Below are 20,772 nucleotides of genomic sequence, written 5' to 3'. Positions count from 1 at the left end.
ATCTAATGTAATCTAATCTAATCTAATGTAATGCAATGTAATCTAATGTAATGTAATGTAATCTAAGGAAATCTAATCTAATTAATGTAATCTAATGTACTCTAACCTAATCTAACGTAATGTAATTTAATCTAATCTAATCTAATTTACTCTAACCTAATCTAATGTAATCTAATCTAATATAATGTACTCTAATCTAATCTAATGTAATCTAATGTAATGTAAAATAATCTAATGTAATCTAATCTAATGTAATGTAGTCTAATGTTATCTAATGTAATCGAATCTAATGTAATGTATGTAATGTAATCTAATGTAATGTAATGTAATCTAATCTAATGTAATCTAATCTAATCCAATGTACTCTAATCTAACCTAATGTAATCTAATCTAATCTAATGTAATCTAATCTAATCTAAACTAATCTAATCTAATCTAATCTAATGTAATCGAATCTAATGTAATCTAATCTAACGTAATCTAATGTAATGTAATCTAATCTAATGTAATCTAATCTAATCTAATCTAATCTAATTTAATCTAATCTAATCTAATCTAATGTAATCTAGTCTAATCTAATCTAATCTAATGTACTCTAATCCAATCTAATGTAATCTTATCGAATCTAATGTAATCTAATCTTATCCAAAGCATTTTATTGAATGAATGGGTGAAGTTTGATTCACGAAGTAAATGACAAGTTTGTTCGATGGAATCCATTAATACTGTTTGATGGCAATTTGACTCAATGATTCAATGAAGCATTTGGTTTCATTGAATGAAAGTGCTAAACTCGAGAAAGTGAATAAAAAAGAAAAGCTGTACTCATTGAATTAACACGTGCACTCTGTTTCATTTAATGAATGCATGCAGTTTTTATCATTGCATGAACACGGGCAGTTTCTTTCATTGAATGAATAGCAAAAGCTAGATTCATTGGAATAGGACTTACAGTGTACCTCATCGAATGAATGTTTGCAGTTAGATTCATTAATTGCGTTTAGTTTGTGGATTTGAATGCATGAAAGAAACTCTACTGTAATCTAATCTAATCTAATGCAATCGAATCTAATGTAATCTAATCTAATCTAATGTAATCTAATGAAATGTAATCTAATGTAATCTAATCTAATGTAATGTAATCTAATGTACTGTAATCTAATGTAATCTAATGTAATGTAGTGTAGTGTAATGTAATCTAATCTAATCTAATCTAATGTAATCTAATCAAATGTAATGTAATGTAATCTAATCTAATGTAATCTAATGTATTGTAATACAATCTAATCTAATGTAATCTACTGTAATGTAATGTAATGTAATCTAATGTAATCTAATGTAATATAATGTAATGTAATGTAATCTAATGTAAACTAATGTAATCGAATCTAATGTAATGTAATCTAATCTAATCTAATGAAATCTAATCTAATGCAATGTAATCTAATGTTATCTAATGTAATCTAAGCTAATGTACTCTAATCTAATCAAATGTAATCGAATGTAATGTAATCTAATCTAATGTAATCTAATGTAAAGTAATCTAATGCAATCTAATCTAATCTAATCTAATGTACTCAAATCTAATGTAATGCAAACTAATATAATCTGATCTAATCTGATGTAATCTAATGTAATGTAATCTAATATAATGTAATCTAATGTAATGTAATCTAATATAATCGAATGTAATGTAATCTAATGGAAAGTAATCTAATCTAATGTAATGCAATGTAATCTAATGTAATGTAATGTAATCTAATGTAATGTAATCTAATCTAATCTAATGTAAAGTAATCTAATCTAATGTACTCTAATCGAATCTAATGTAATCTAATATAATCTGATCTAATCTGAGGTAATCTAATGTAATCTAATCTAATCTAATGTAATGCAATGTAATCTAATGTAATGTAATGTAATCTAATGTAATGTAATCTAATCTAATCTAATGTAAAGTAATCTAATCTAATGTACTCTAATCGAATCTAATGTAATCTAATATAATCTGATCTAATCTGAGGTAATCTAATGTAATGTAATCTAGCATAATGTAATCTAATGTAATGTAATGTAATGTAATCTAATCTAATCTAATGAAATGCAAAGTAATCTAATGTAATGTAATGTAATCTAAGGAAATCTAATCTAATTAATGTAATCTAATGTACTCTAACCTAATCTAACGTAATGTAATTTAATCTAATCTAATCTAATTTACTCTAACCTAATCTAATGTAATCTAATCTAATATAATGTACTCTAAGCTAATCTAATGTAATGTAATCTAATCTAATGTAATCTAATCTAATGTAATGTAGTCTAATGTTATCTAATGTAATCGAATCTAATGTAATGTATGTAATGTAATCTAATGTAATGTAATGTAATCTAATCTAATGTAATCTAATCTAATCCAATGTACTCTAATCTAACCTAATGTAATCTAATCTAATCTAATGTAATCTAATCTAATCTATTCTAATCTAAACTAATCTAATCTAATCTAATCTAATGTAATCGAATCTAATGTAATCTAATCTAACGTAATCTAATGTAATGTAATCTAATCTAATGTAATCTAATCTAATCTAATCTAATCTAATGTACTCTAATCCAATCTAATGTAATCTTATCGAATCTAATGTAATCTAATCTTATCCAAAGCTTTTTATTGAATGAATGGGTGAAGTTTGATTCACGACGTAAATTAGTTAAGTTTGTTCGATGGAATCCATTAATAATGTTTGATTCATTGAGTCAATGATGGCAGTTTGACTCAATGATTCAATGAAGCATTTGGTTTCATTGAATGAAAGTGCTAAACTCGAGAAAGTGAATAAAAAAGAAAAGCTGTACTCATTGAATTAACACGTGCAGTCTGTTTCATTTAATGAATGCATGCAATTTTTATCATTGCATGAACACGTGCAGTTTCTTTCAATGAATGAATGGCAAAAGCTAGATTCATTGGAATAGGACTTACAGTGTACCTCATCGAATGAATGTTTGCAGTTAGATTCATTAATTGCGTTTAGTTTGTGGATTTGAATGAATGAAAGAACCTCTACTCTAATCTGATCAAATCTAATGTAATCTAATCAAATGTAATGTAATCTTATGAAATCTAATCTAATCTAATGTAATGTAATGTAAACTAATCTAATGTCATCTAATGTAATGTAATCTAACGTAATCTAATCTAATGTAATCTAATCTAATCTAATGTAATCTAATGTACTGTAATCTAATGTAATCTAATGTAATGTAGTGTAGTGTAATGTAATGTAATCTAATCTAATTTAATGTAATCTAATGGAATGTAACCTAATGTAATCGAATCTAATGTAATCTACTGTAATGTAATGTAATCTAATCTAATGTAATCTAATGTAGTGTAATCTAATCTAATCTAATGTAATCTAATGTAATATAATATAATCTAATGTAATATAATGTAATGTAATCTAATCTAATCTAAACTAATGTAATCGCATCTAATGTAATCTAATCTAATGAAATCTAATCTAATCTAATCTAATCTAATGCAATGTAATCTAATGTTTTCTAATGTAATCTAATCTAATGTACTCTAATCTAATCTAATGTAATCGAATGTAATGTAATCTAATCTAATGTAATCTAATGTAAAGGAATCTAATGCAATCTAATCTAATCTAATCTAATGTACTCAACTCTAATGTAATGCAAACTAATATAATCTGATCTAATCTGATGTAATCTAATATAATGTAATCTAATGTAATGTAATCTAATGTAATCGAATGTAATGCAATCTAAAGGAAAGTAATCTAATCTAATGTAATGGAATCTCATGAAATCTAATCTAATCTAATCTAATCTAATCTAATCTAATGTAATGTAATCTAATGTAATGTAATCTAATGTATTTAACTCTAATGTAATGCAAACTAATATAATCTGATCTAACCTGATGTAATCTAATGTAATGTATTCTAACATAATGTAATCTAATGTAATGTAATCGAATGTAATGTAATCTAATGTAATGTAATCTAATCTATACTAATGTAATCTAATGAAATCTAATCTAATCTAATGCAATGCAATGTAATCTAATGTTATCTAATGTAATCGAATCTAATGTAATGTAATCTAATCTAATCTAATCTAATGTAAAGTAATCTAATCTAATGTACTCTAATCGAATCTAATGTAATCTAATATAATCTGATCTAATCTGAGGTAATCTAATGTAATGTAATCTAGCATAATGTAATCTAATGTAATGTAATCTAGCATAATGTAATCTAATGTAATGTATTGTAATGTAATCTAATCTAATCTAATGTAATGCAATGTAATCTAATGTAATGCAATGTAATCTAATGTAATGTAATCTAATCTAATCTAATGTAAAGTAATCTAATCTAATGTACTCTAATCGAATCTAATGTAATCTAATATAATCTGATCTAACCTGATGTAATCTAATGTAATGTATTCTAATATAATGTAATCTAATGTAATGTAATCTAATGTAATGTAATCTAATCTATACTAATGTAATCTAATGAAATCTAATCTAATCTAATGCAATGCAATGTAATCTAATGTTATCTAATGTAAACGAATCTCATGTAATGTAATCTAATCTAATCTAATCTAATGTAAAGTAATCTAATCTAATGTACTCTAATCGAATCTAATGTAATCTAATCTAATGTATTTAACTCTAATGTAATGCAAACTAATATAATCTGATCTAACCTGATGTAATCTAATGTAATGTATTCTAATATAATGTAATCTAATGTAATGTAATCGAATGTAATGTAATCTAATGTAATGTAATCTAATCTATACTAATGTAATCTAATGAAATCTAATCTAATCTAATGCAATGCAATGTAATCTAATGTTATCTAATGTAATCGAATCTAATGTAATGTAATCTAATCTAATCTAATCTAATGTAAAGTAATCTAATCTAATGTACTCTAATCGAATCTAATGTAATCTAATATAATCTGATCTAATCTGAGGTAATCTAATGTAATCTAATCTAGCATAATGTAATCTAATGTAATGTAATCTAGCATAATGTAATCTAATGTAATGTATTGTAATGTAATCTAATCTAATCTAATGTAATGCAATGTAATCTAATGTAATGCAATGTAATCTAATCTAATGTAATCTAATCTAATCTAATGTAATGCAATGTAATCTAATGTAATGTAATGTAATCTAAGGAAATCTAATCTAATTAATGTAATCTAATGTACTCTAACCTAATCTAACGTAATGTAATTTAATCTAATCTAATCTAATTTACTCTAACCTAATCTAATGTAATCTAATCTAATATAATGTACTCTAATCTAATCTAATGTAATCTAATGTAATGTAAAGTAATCTAATGTAATCTAATCTAATGTAATGTAGTCTTATGTTATCTAATGTAATCGAATCTAATGTAATGTATGTAATGTAATCTAATGTAATGTAATGTAATCTAATCTAATGTAATCTAATCTAATCCAATGTACTCTAATCTAACCTAATGTAATCTAATCTAATCTAATGTAATCTAATCTAATCTAAACTAATCTAATCTAATCTAATCTAATGTAATCGAATCTAATGTAATCTAATCTAACGTAATCTAATGTAATGTAATCTAATCTAATGTAATCTAATCTAATCTAATCTAATCTAATTTAATCTAATCTAATCTAATCTAATGTAATCTAATCTAATCTAATCTAATCTAATGTACTCTAATCCAATCTAATGTAATCTTATCGAATCTAATGTAATCTAATCTTATCCAAAGCATTTTATTGAATGAATGGGTGAAGTTTGATTCACGAAGTAAATGACAAGTTTGTTCGATGGAATCCATTAATACTGTTTGATGGCAATTTGACTCAATGATTCAATGAAGCATTTGGTTTCATTGAATGAAAGTGCTAAACTCGAGAAAGTGAATAAAAAAGAAAAGCTGTACTCATTGAATTAACACGTGCACTCTGTTTCATTTAATGAATGCATGCAGTTTTTATCATTGCATGAACACGGGCAGTTTCTTTCATTGAATGAATAGCAAAAGCTAGATTCATTGGAATAGGACTTACAGTGTACCTCATCGAATGAATGTTTGCAGTTAGATTCATTAATTGCGTTTAGTTTGTGGATTTGAATGCATGAAAGAAACTCTACTGTAATCTAATCTAATCTAATGCAATCGAATCTAATGTAATCTAATCTAATCTAATGTAATCTAATGAAATGTAATCTAATGTAATCTAATCTAATGTAATGTAATCTAATGTACTGTAATCTAATGTAATCTAATGTAATGTAGTGTAGTGTAATGTAATCTAATCTAATCTAATCTAATGTAATCTAATCAAATGTAATGTAATGTAATCTAATCTAATGTAATCTAATGTATTGTAATACAATCTAATCTAATGTAATCTACTGTAATGTAATGTAATGTAATCTAATGTAATCTAATGTAATATAATGTAATGTAATGTAATCTAATGTAAACTAATGTAATCGAATCTAATGTAATGTAATCTAATCTAATCTAATGAAATCTAATCTAATGCAATGTAATCTAATGTTATCTAATGTAATCTAAGCTAATGTACTCTAATCTAATCAAATGTAATCGAATGTAATGTAATCTAATCTAATGTAATCTAATGTAAAGTAATCTAATGCAATCTAATCTAATCTAATCTAATGTACTCAAATCTAATGTAATGCAAACTAATATAATCTGATCTAATCTGATGTAATCTAATGTAATGTAATCTAATATAATGTAATCTAATGTAATGTAATCTAATATAATCGAATGTAATGTAATCTAATGGAAAGTAATCTAATCTAATGTAATGCAATGTAATCTAATGTAATGTAATGTAATCTAATGTAATGTAATCTAATCTAATCTAATGTAAAGTAATCTAATCTAATGTACTCTAATCGAATCTAATGTAATCTAATATAATCTGATCTAATCTGAGGTAATCTAATGTAATCTAATCTAATCTAATGTAATGCAATGTAATCTAATGTAATGTAATGTAATCTAATGTAATCTAATCTAATCTAATCTAATGTAAAGTAATCTAATCTAATGTACTCTAATCGAATCTAATGTAATCTAATATAATCTGATCTAATCTGAGGTAATCTAATGTAATGTAATCTAGCATAATGTAATCTAATGTAATGTAATGTAATGTAATCTAATCTAATCTAATGAAATGCAAAGTAATCTAATGTAATGTAATGTAATCTAAGGAAATCTAATCTAATTAATGTAATCTAATGTACTCTAACCTAATCTAACGTAATGTAATTTAATCTAATCTAATCTAATTTACTCTAACCTAATCTAATGTAATCTAATCTAATATAATGTACTCTAAGCTAATCTAATGTAATGTAATCTAATCTAATGTAATGTAGTCTAATGTTATCTAATGTAATCGAATCTAATGTAATGTATGTAATGTAATCTAATGTAATGTAATGTAATCTAATCTAATGTAATCTAATCTAATCCAATGTACTCTAATCTAACCTAATGTAATCTAATCTAATCTAATGTAATCTAATCTAATCTATTCTAATCTAAACTAATCTAATCTAATCTAATCTAATCTAATCGAATCTAATGTAATCTAATCTAACGTAATCTAATGTAATGTAATCTAATCTAATGTAATCTAATCTAATCTAATCTAATCTAATGTACTCTAATCCAATCTAATGTAATCTAATCGAATCTAATGTAATCTAATCTTATCCAAAGCTTTTTATTGAATGAATGGGTGAAGTTTGATTCACGACGTAAATTAGTTAAGTTTGTTCGATGGAATCCATTAATAATGTTTGATTCATTGAGTCAATGATGGCAGTTTGACTCAATGATTCAATGAAGCATTTGGTTTCATTGAATGAAAGTGCTAAGCTCGAGAAAGTGAATAAAAAAGAAAAGCTGTACTCATTGAATTAACACGTGCAGTCTGTTTCATTTAATGAATGCATGCAATTTTTATCATTGCATGAACACGTGCAGTTTCTTTCAATGAATGAATGGCAAAAGCTAGATTCATTGGAATAGGACTTACAGTGTACCTCATCGAATGAATGTTTGCAGTTAGATTCATTAATTGCGTTTAGTTTGTGGATTTGAATGAATGAAAGAACCTCTACTCTAATCTGATCAAATCTAATGTAATCTAATCAAATGTAATGTAATCTTATGAAATCTAATCTAATCTAATGTAATGTAATGTAAACGAATCTAATGTCATCTAATGTAATGTAATCTAACGTAATCTAATCTAATGTAATCTAATCTAATCTAATGTAATCTAATGTACTGTAATCTAATGTAATCTAATGTAATGTAGTGTAGTGTAATGTAATGTAATCTAATCTAATTTAATGTAATCTAATGGAATGTAACCTAATGTAATCGAATCTAATGTAATCTACTGTAATGTAATGTAATCTAATCTAATGTAATCTAATGTAGTGTAATCTAATCTAATCTAATGTAATCTAATGTAATATAATATAATCTAATGTAATATAATGTAATGTAATGTAATCTAATCTAAACTAATGTAATCGCATCTAATGTAATCTAATCTAATGAAATCTAATCTAATCTCATCTAATCTAATGCAATGTAATCTAATGTTTTCTAATGTAATCTAATCTAATGTACTCTAATCTAATCTAATGTAATCGAATGTAATGTAATCTAATCTAATGTAATCTAATGTAAAGGAATCTAATGCAATCTAATCTAATCTAATCTAATGTACTCAACTCTAATGTAATGCAAACTAATATAATCTGATCTAATCTGATGTAATCTAATATAATGTAATCTAATGTAATGTAATCTAATGTAATCGAATGTAATGCAATCTAAAGGAAAGTAATCTAATCTAATGTAATGGAATCTCATGAAATCTAATCTAATCTAATCTAATCTAATGTAATGTAATCTAATGTAATCTAATCTAATGTATTTAACTCTAATGTAATGCAAACTAATATAATCTGATCTAACCTGATGTAATCTAATGTAATGTATTCTAATATAATGTAATCTAATGTAATGTAATCGAATGTAATGTAATCTAATGTAATGTAATCTAATCTATACTAATGTAATCTAATGAAATCTAATCTAATCTAATGCAATGCAATGTAATCTAATGTTATCTAATGTAATCGAATCTAATGTAATGTAATCTAATCTAATCTAATCTAATGTAAAGTAATCTAATCTAATGTACTCTAATCGAATCTAATGTAATCTAATATAATCTGATCTAATCTGAGGTAATCTAATGTAATGTAATCTAGCATAATGTAATCTAATGTAATGTAATCTAGCATAATGTAATCTAATGTAATGTATTGTAATGTAATCTAATCTAATCTAATGTAATGCAATGTAATCTAATGTAATGCAATGTAATCTAATGTAATGTAATCTAATCTAATCTAATGTAAAGTAATCTAATCTAATGTACTCTAATCGAATCTAATGTAATCTAATATAATCTGATCTAATCTGAGGTAATCTAATGTAATCTAATCTAATGTAATGCAATGTAATCTAATGTAATGTAATCTAATCTAATCTAATGTAAAGTAATCTAATCTAATGTACTCTAATCGAATCTAATGTAATCTAATATAATCTGATCTAATCTGAGGTAATCTAATGTAATGTAATCTAGCATAATGTAATCTAATGTAATGTAATCTAGCATAATGTAATCTAATGTAATGTAATGTAATGTAATCTAATCTAATCTAATGTAATGCAATGTAATCTAATGTAATGTAATGTAATCTAAGGAAATCTAATCTAATTAATGTAATCTAATGTACTCTAAACTAATCTAACGTAATGTAATTTAATCTAATCTAATCTAATTTACTCTAACCTAATCTAATGTAATCTAATCTAATATAATGTACTCTAATCTATTCTAATGTAATGTAAAATAATCTAATGTAATCTAATCTAATGTAATGTAGTCTAATGTGATCTAATGTAATCGAATCTAATGTAATGTATGTAATGTAATCTAATGTAATGTAATGTAATCTAATCTAATGTAATCTAATCTAATCCAATGTACTCTAATCTAACCTAATGTAATCTAATCTAATCTAATGTAATCTAATCTAATCTAAACTAATCTAATCTAATCTAATCTAATGTAATCGAATCTAATGTAATCTAATCTAACGTAATCTAATGTAATGTAATCTAATCTAATGTAATCTAATCTAATCTAATTTAATCTAATCTAATCTAATCTAATGTAATCTAATCTAATCTAATCTAATCTAATGTACTCTAATCCAATCTAATGTAATCTTATCGAATCTAATGTAATCTAATCTTATCCAAAGCATTTTATTGAATGAATGGGTGAAGTTTGATTCACGAAGTAAATGACAAGTTTGTTCGATGGAATCCATTAATACTGTTTGATGGCAATTTGACTCAATGATTCAATGAAGCATTTGGTTTCATTGAATGAAAGTGCTAAACTCGAGAAAGTGAATAAAAAAGAAAAGCTGTACTCATTGAATTAACACGTGCACTCTGTTTCATTTAATGAATGCATGCAGTTTTTATCATTGCATGAACACGTACAGTTTCTTTCATTGAATGAATAGCAAAAGCTAGATTCATTGGAATAGGACTTACAGTGTACCTCATCGAATGAATGTTTGCAGTTAGATTCATTAATTGCGTTTAGTTTGTGGATTTGAATGCATGAAAGAAACTCTACTGTAATCTAATCTAATCTAATGCAATCGAATCTAATGTAATCTAATCTAATCTAATGTAATCTAATGAAATGTAATCTAATGTAATCTAATCTAATGTAATGTAATCTAATGTACTGTAATCTAATGTAATCTAATGTAATGTAGTGTAGTGTAATCTAATCTAATCTAATCTAATCTAATGTAATCTAATCAAATGTAATGTAATGTAATCTAATCTAATGTAATCTAATGTATTGTAATACAATCTAATCTAATGTAATCTACGGTAATGTAATGTAATGTAATCTAATGTAATCTAATGTAATATAATGTAATGTAATCTAATGTAAACTAATGTAATCGAATCTAATGTAATCTAATCTAATGAAATCTAATCTAATGCAATGTAATCTAATGTTATCTAATGTAATCTAAGCTAATGTACTCTAATCTAATCAAATGTAATGGAATGTAATGTAATCTAATCTAATGTAATCTAATGTAAAGTAATCTAATGCAATCTAATCTAATCTAATCTAATGTACTCAAATCTAATGTAATGCAAACTAATATAATCTGATCTAATCTGATGTAATCTAATGTAATGTAATCTAATATAATGTAATCTAATGTAATGTAATCTAATGTAATCGAATGTAATGTAATCTAATGGAAAGTAATCTAATCTAATGTAATGCAATGTAATCTAATGTAATGTAATGTAATCTAATGTAATGTAATCTAATCTAATCTAATGTAAAGTAATCTAATCTAATGTACTCTAATCGAATCTAATGTAATCTAATATAATCTGATCTAATCTGAGGTAATCTAATGTAATCTAATCTAATCTAATGTAATGCAATGTAATCTAATGTAATGTAATGTAATCTAATGTAGTGTAATCTAATCTAATCTAATGTAAAGTAATCTAATCTAATGTACTCTAATCGGATCTAATGTAATCTAATATAATCTGATCTAATCTGAGGTAATCTAATGTAATGTAATCTAGCATAATGTAATCTAATGTAATGTAATCTAGCATAATGTAATCTAATGTAATGTAATGTAATGTAATCTAATCTAATCTAATGAAATGCAAAGTAATCTAATGTAATGTAATGTAATCTAAGGAAATCTAATCTAATTAATGTAATCTAATGTACTCTAACCTAATCTAACGTAATGTAATTTAATCTAATCTAATCTAATTTACTCTAACCTAATCTAATGTAATCTAATCTAATATAATGTACTCTAATCTAATCTAATGTAATGTAATCTAATCTAATGTAATCTAATCTAATGTAATGTAGTCTAATGTTATCTAATGTAATCGAATCTAATGTAATGTATGTAATGTAATCTAATGTAATGTAATCTAATCTAATCTAATGTAATCTAATCTAATCCAATGTACTCTAATCTAACCTAATGTAATCTAATCTAATCTAATGTAATCTAATCTAATCTATTCTAATCTAAACTAATCTAATCTAATCAAATCTAATGTAATCGAATCTAATGTAATCTAATCTAACGTAATCTAATGTAATGTAATCTAATCTAATGTAATCTAATCTAATCTAATCTAATCTAATTTAATCTAATCTAATCTAATGTAATCTAATCTAATCTAATCTAATCTAATGTACTCTAATCCAATCTAATGTAATCTAATCGAATCTAATGTAATCAAATCTTATCCAAAGCTTTTTATTGAATGAATGGGTGAAGTTTGATTCACGACGTAAATGAGTTAAGTTTGTTCGATGGAATCCATTAATACTGTTTGATTCATTGAGTCAATGATGGCAGTTTGACTCAATGATTCAATGAAGCATTTTGTTTCATTGAATGAAAGTGCTAAGCTCGAGAAAGTGAATAAAAAAGAAAAGCTGTACTCATTGAATTAACACGTGCAGTCTGTTTCATTTAATGAATGCATGCAATTTTTATCATTGCATGAACACGTGCAGTTTCTTTCAATGAATGAATGGCAAAAGCTAGATTCATTGGAATAGGACTTACAGTGTACCTCATCGAATGAATGTTTGCAGTTAGATTCATTAATTGCGTTCAGTTTGTGGATTTGAATGAATGAAAGAACCTCTACTCTAATCTAATCAAATCTAATGTAATCTAATCAAATGTAATGTAATCTTATGAAATCTAATCTAATCTAATGTAATGTAATGTAAACTAATCTAATGTCATCTAATGTAATGTAATCTAACGTAATCTAATCTAATGTAATCTAATCTAATCTAATGTAATCTAATGTACTGTAATCTAATGTAATCTAATGTAATGTAGTGTAGTGTAATGTAATGTAATCTAATCTAATTTAATGTAATCTAATGGAATGTAACCTAATGTAATCGAATCTAATGTAATCTACTGTAATGTAATGTAATCTAATCTAATGTAATCTAATGTAGTGTAATCTAATCTAATCTAATGTAATCTAATGTAATATAATATAATCTAATGTAATATAATGTAATGTAATGTAATCTAATCTAAACTAATGTAATCGAATCTAATGTAATCTAATCTAATGAAATCTAATCTAATCTAATCTAATCTAATGCAATGTAATCTAATGTTTTCTAATGTAATCTAATCTAATGTACTCTAATCTAATCTAATGTAATCGAATGTAATGTAATCTAATCTAATGTAATCTAATGTAAAGGAATCTAATGCAATCTAATCTAATCTAATCTAATGTACTCAACTCTAATGTAATGCAAACTAATATAATCTGATCTAATCTGATGTAATCTAATATAATGAAATCTAATGTAATGTAATCTAATGTAATCGAATGTAATGCAATCTAAAGGAAAGTAATCTAATCTAATGTAATGGAATCTCATGAAATCTAATTTAATCTAATCTAATCTAATGGAATGTAATCTAATCTAATGTAATGTAATCTAATGTAATCTAATCTAATGTATTTAACTCTAATGTAATGCAAACTAATATAATCTGATCTAACCTGATGTAATCTAATGTAATGTATTCTAATATAATGTAATCTAATGTAATGTAATCGAATGTAATGTAATCTAATGTAATGTAATCTAATCTATACTAATGTAATCTAATGAAATCTAATCTAATCTAATGCAATGCAATGTAATCTAATGTTATCTAATGTAATCGAATCTAATGTAATGTAATCTAATCTAATCTAATCTAATGTAAAGTAATCTAATCTAATGTACTCTAATCGAATCTAATGTAATCTAATATAATCTGATCTAATCTGAGGTAATCTAATGTAATGTAATCTAGCATAATGTAATCTAATGTAATGTATTGTAATGTAATCTAATCTAATCTAATGTAATGCAATGTAATCTAATGTAATGCAATGTAATCTAATGTAATGTAATCTAATCTAATCTAATGTAAAGTAATCTAATCTAATGTACTCTAATCGAATCTAATGTAATCTAATATAATCTGATCTAATCTGAGGTAATCTAATGTAATCTAATCTAATCTAATGTAATGCAATGTAATCTAATGTAATGTAATGTAATCTAATGTAATGTAATCTAATCTAATCTAATGTAAAGTAATCTAATCTAATGTACTCTAATCGAATCTAATGTAATCTAATATAATCTGATCTAATCTGAGGTAATCTAATGTAATGTAATCTAGCATAATGTAATCTAATGTAATGTAATCTAGCATAATGTAATCTAATGTAATGTAATGTAATGTAATCTAATCTAATCTAATGTAATGCAATGTAATCTAATGTAATGTAATGTAATCTAAGGAAATCTAATCTAATTAATGTAATCTAATGTACTCTAACCTAATCTAACGTAATGTAATTTAATCTAATCTAATCTAATTTACTCTAACCTAATCTAATGTAATCTAATCTAATATAATGTACTCTAATCTAATCTAATGTAATCTAATGTAATGTAAAATAATCTAATGTAATCTAATCTAATGTAATGTAGTCTAATGTTATCTAATGTAATCGAATCTAATGTAATGTATGTAATGTAATCTAATGTAATGTAATCTAATCTAATCCAATGTACTCTAATCTAACCTAATGTAATCTAATCTAATCTAATGTAATCTAATCTAATCTAAACTAATCTAATCTAATCTAATCTAATGTAATCGAATCTAATGTAATCTAATCTAACGTAATCTAATGTAATGTAATCTAATCTAATGTAATCTAATCTAATCTAATCTAATCTAATTTAATCTAATCTAATCTAATCTAATGTAATCTAATCTAATCTAATCTAATGTACTCTAATCCAATCTAATGTAATCTTATCGAATCTAATGTAATCTAATCTTATCCAAAGCATTTTATTGAATGAATGGGTGAAGTTTGATTCACGAAGTAAATGACAAGTTTGTTCGATGGAATCCATTAATACTGTTTGATGGCAATTTGACTCAATGATTCAATGAAGCATTTGGTTTCATTGAATGAAAGTGCTAAACTCGAGAAAGTGAATAAAAAAGAAAAGCTGTACTCATTGAATTAACACGTGCACTCTGTTTCATTTAATGAATGCATGCAGTTTTTATCATTGCATGAACACGTGCAGTTTCTTTCATTGAATGAATAGCAAAAGCTAGATTCATTGGAATAGGACTTACAGTGTACCTCATCGAATGAATGTTTGCAGTTAGATTCATTAATTGCGTTTAGTTTGTGGATTTGAATGCATGAAAGAAACTCTACTGTAATCTAATCTAATCTAATGCAATCGAATCTAATGTAATCGAATCTAATCTAATGTAATCTAATGAAATGTAATCTAATGTAATCTAATCTAATGTAATGTAATCTAATGTACTGTAATCTAATGTAATCTAATGTAATGTAGTGTAGTGTAATGTAATCTAATCTAATCTAATCTAATGTAATCTAATCAAATGTAATGTAATGTAATCTAATCTAATGTAATCTAATGTAAACTAATGTAATCGAATCTAATGTAATCTAATCTAATCTAATCTAATGAAACCTAATCTAATGCAATGTTATCTAATGTAATCTAAGCTAATGTACTCTAATCTAATCAAATGTAATCGAATGTAATGTAATCTAATCTAATGTAATCTAATGTAATCTAATGTAAAGTAATCTAATGCAATCTAATCTAATCTAATCTAATGTACTCAAATCTAATGTAATGCAAACTAATATAATCTGATCTAATCTGATGTAATCTAATGTAATGTAATCTAATATAATGTAATCTAATGTAATGTAATCTAATGTAATCGAATGTAATGTAATCTAATGGAAAGTAATCTAATCTAATGTAATGCAATGTAATCTAATGTAATGTAATGTAATCTAATGTAATGTAATCTAATCTAATCTAATGTAAAGTAATCTAATCTAATGTACTCTAATCGAATCTAATGTAATCTAATATAATCTGATCTAATCTGAGGTAATCTAATGTAATCTAATCTAATCTAATGTAATGCAATGTAATCTAATGTAATGTAATGTAATCTAATGTAATGTAATCTAATCTAATCTAATGTAAAGTAATCTAATCTAATGTACTCTAATCGAATCTAATGTAATCTAATATAATCTGATCTAATCTGAGGTAATCTAATGTAATGTAATCTAGCATAATGTAATCTAATGTAATGTAATCTAGCATAATGTAATCTAATGTAATGTAATGTAATGTAATCTAATCTAATCTAATGAAATGCAAAGTAATCTAATGTAATGTAATGTAATCTAAGGAAATCTAATCTAATTAATGTAATTTAATGTACTCTAACCTAATCTAACGTAATGTAATTTAATCTAATCTAATCTAATTTACTCTAACCTAATCTAATGTAATCTAATCTAATGTAATGTAATCTAATCTAATGTACGCTAATCGAATCTAATGTAATCTAATATAATCTGATCTAATCTGAGGTAATCTAATGTAATGTAATCTAGCATAATGTAATCTAATGTAATGTAATCTAGCATAATGTAATCTAATGTAATGTAATGTAATGTAATCTAATCTAATCTAATGTAATGCAATGTAATCTAATGTAATGTAATGTAATCTAAGGAAATCTAATCTAATTAATGTAATCTAATGTACTCTAACCTAATCTAACGTAATGTAATTTAATCTAATCTAATCTAATTTACTCTAACCTAATCTAATGTAATCTAAACTAATATAATGTACTCTAATCTAATCTAATGTAATCTAATGTAATGTAATGTAATCTAATGTAATCTAATCTAATGTAATGTAGTCTAATGTTATCTAATGTAATCGAATCTAATGTAATGTATGTAATGTAATCTAATGTAATGTAATGTAATCTAATCTAATGTAATCTAATCTAATCCAATGTACTCTAATCTAACCTAATGTAATCTAATCTAATCTAATGTAATCTAATCTAATCTATTCTAATCTAAACTAATCTAATCTAATCTAATCTAATGTAATCGAATCTAATGTAATCTAATCTAACGTAATCTAATGTAATGTAATCTAATCTAATGTAATGTAATCTAATCTAATCTAATCTAATCTAATCTAATCTAATCTAATCTAATCTAATGTACTCTAATCCAATCTTATGTAATCTAATCGAATCTAATGTAATCTAATCTTATCCAAATCATTTTATTGAATGAATGGGTGAAGTTTGATTCACGAAGTACATGACAAATTTGTTCGATGGAATCCATTAATACTGTTTGATGGCAATTTGACTCAATGATTCAATGAAGCATTTGGTTTCATTGAATGAAAGTGCTAAGGTCGAGAAAGTGAATAAAAAAGAAAAGCTGTACTCATTGAATTAACACGTGCACTCTGTTTCATTTAATGAATGCATGCAGTTTTTATCATTGCATGAACACGTGCAGTTTCTTTCATTGAATGAATAGCAAAAGCTAGATTCATTGGAATAGGACTTACAGTGTACCTCATCGAATGAATGTTTGCAGTTAGATTCATTAATTGCGTTTAGTTTGTGGATTTGAATGCATGAAAGAAACTCTACTGTAATCTAATCTAATCTAATGCAATCGAATCTAATGTAATCTAATCTAATCTAATCTAATCTAATGAAATGTAATCTAATGTAATCTAATCTAATGTAATGTAATCTAATGTACTGTAATCTAATGTAATGTAGTGTAGTGTAATGTAATCTAATCTAATCTAATCTAATGTAATCTAATCAAATGTAATGTAATGTAATCTAATCTAATGTAATCTAATGTAAACTAATGTAATCGAATCTAATGTAATCTAATCTAATCTAATCTAATGAAATCTAATCTAATGCAATGTTATCTAATGTAATCTAAGCTAATGTACTCTAATCTAATCAAATGTAATCGAATGTAATGTAATCTAATCTAATGTAATCTAATGTAATCTAATGTAAAGTAATCTAATGCAATGTAATCTAATCTAATCTAATGTACTCAAATCTAATGTAATGCAAACTAATATAATCTGATCTAATCTGATGTAATCTAATGTAATGTAATCTAATATAATGTAATCTAATGTAATGTAATCTAATGTAATCGAATGTAATGTAATCTAATGGAAAGTAATCTAATCTAATGTAATGCAATGTAATCTAATGTAATGTAATGTAATCTAATGTAATGTAATCTAATCTAATCTAATGTAAAGTAATCTAATCTAATGTACTCTAATCGAATCTAATGTAATCTAATATAATCTGATCTAATCTGAGGTAATCTAATGTAATCTAATCTAATCTAATGTAATGCAATGTAATCTAATATAATGTAATGTAATCTAATGTAATGTAATCTAATCTAATCTAATGTAAAGTAATCTAATCTAATGTACTCTAATCGAATCTAATGTAATCTAATATAATCTGATCTAATCTGAGGTAATCTAATGTAATGTAATCTAGCATAATGTAATCTAATGTAATGTAATCTAGCATAATGTAATCTAATGTAATGTAATGTAATGTAATCTAATCTAATCTAATGAAATGCAAAGTAATCTAATGTAATGTAATGTAATCTAAGGAAATCTAATCTAATTAATGTAATCTAATGTACTCTAACCTAATCTAACGTAATGTAATTTAATCTAATCTAATCTAATTTACTCTAACCTAATCTAATGTAATCTAATCTAATGTAATGTAATCTAATCTAATGTACGCTAATCGAATCTAATGTAATCTAATATAATCTGATCTAATCTGAGGTAATCTAATGTAATGTAATCTAGCATAATGTAATCTAATGTAATGTAATCTAGCATAATGTAATCTAATGTAATGTAATGTAATGTAATCTAATCTAATCTAATGTAATGCAATGTAATCTAATGTAATGTAATGTAATCTAAGGAAATCTAATCTAATTAATGTAATCTAATGTACTCTAACCTAATCTAACGTAATGTAATTTAATCTAATCTAATCTAATTTACTCTAACCTAATCTAATGTAATCTAATCTAATATAATGTACTCTAATCTAATCTAATGTAATCTAATGTAATGTAAAATAATCTAATGTAATCTAATCTAATGTAATGTAGTCTAATGTTATCTAATGTAATCGAATCTAATGTAATGTATGTAATGTAATCTAATGTAATGTAATGTAATCTAATCTAATGTAATCTAATCTAATCCAATGTACTCTAATCTAACGTAATGTAATCTAATCTAATCTAATGTAATCTAATCTAATGTAATCTAATCTAATCTAAACTAATCTAATCTAATCTAATCTAATCTAATCGAATCTAATGTAATCTAATCTAACGTAATCTAATGTAATGTAATCTAATCTAATGTAATCTAATCTAATCTAATTTAATCTAATCTAATCTAATCTAATCTAATGTAATGTAATCTAATCTAATCTAATCTAATGTACTCTAATCCAATCTAATGTAATCTTATCGAATCTAATGTAATCTAATCTTATCCAAAGCATTTTATTGAATGAATGGGTGAAGTTTGATTCACGAAGTAAATGACAAGTTTGTTCGATGGAATCCATTAATACTGTTTGATGGCAATTTGACTCAATGATTCAATGAAGCATTTGGTTTCATTGAATGAAAGTGCTAAGGTCGAGAAAGTGAATAAAAAAGAAAAGCTGTACTCATTGAATTAACACGTGCACTCTGTTTCATTTAATGAATGCATGCAGTTTTTATCATTGCATGAACACGTGCAGTTTCTTTCATTGAATGAATAGCAAAAGCTAGATTCATTGGAATAGGACTTACAGTGTACCTCATCGAATGAATGTTTGCAGTTAGATTCATTAATTGCGTTTAGTTTGTGGATTTGAATGCATGAAAGAAACTCTACTGTAATCTAATCTAATCTAATGCAATCGAATCTAATGTAATCTAATCTAATCTAATCTAATCTAATGAAATGTAATCTAATCTAATCTAATCTAATGTAATGTAATCTAATGTACTGTAATCTAATGTAATGTAGTGTAGTGTAATCTAATCTAATCTAATCTAATCTAATGTAATCTAATCAAATGTAATGTAACGTAATCTAATCTAATGTAATCTAATGTATTGTAATACAATCTAATCTAATGTAATCTACTGTAATGTAATGTAATGTAATCTAATGTAATCTATTGTAATATAATGTAATTTAATGTAATCTAATGTAAACTAATGTAATCGAATCTAATGTAATCTAATCTAATCTAATCTAATGAAATCTAATCTAATCTAATGCAATGTAATCTAATGTTATCTAATGTAATCTAAGCTAACGTACTCTAATCTAATCAAATGTAATCGAATGTAATGTAATCTAATCTAATGTAATCTAATGTAAAGTAATCTAATGCAATCTAATCTAATCTAATCTAATGTACTCAAATCTAATGTAA

The sequence above is a fragment of the Chiloscyllium punctatum genome, chromosome 31 (genome assembly GCF_047496795.1).
Source record: "Chiloscyllium punctatum isolate Juve2018m chromosome 31, sChiPun1.3, whole genome shotgun sequence".
NCBI classification, from domain to species: Eukaryota; Metazoa; Chordata; class Chondrichthyes; order Orectolobiformes; family Hemiscylliidae; genus Chiloscyllium; species Chiloscyllium punctatum.
Note: the sequence above shows the minus strand (reverse complement) of the source record.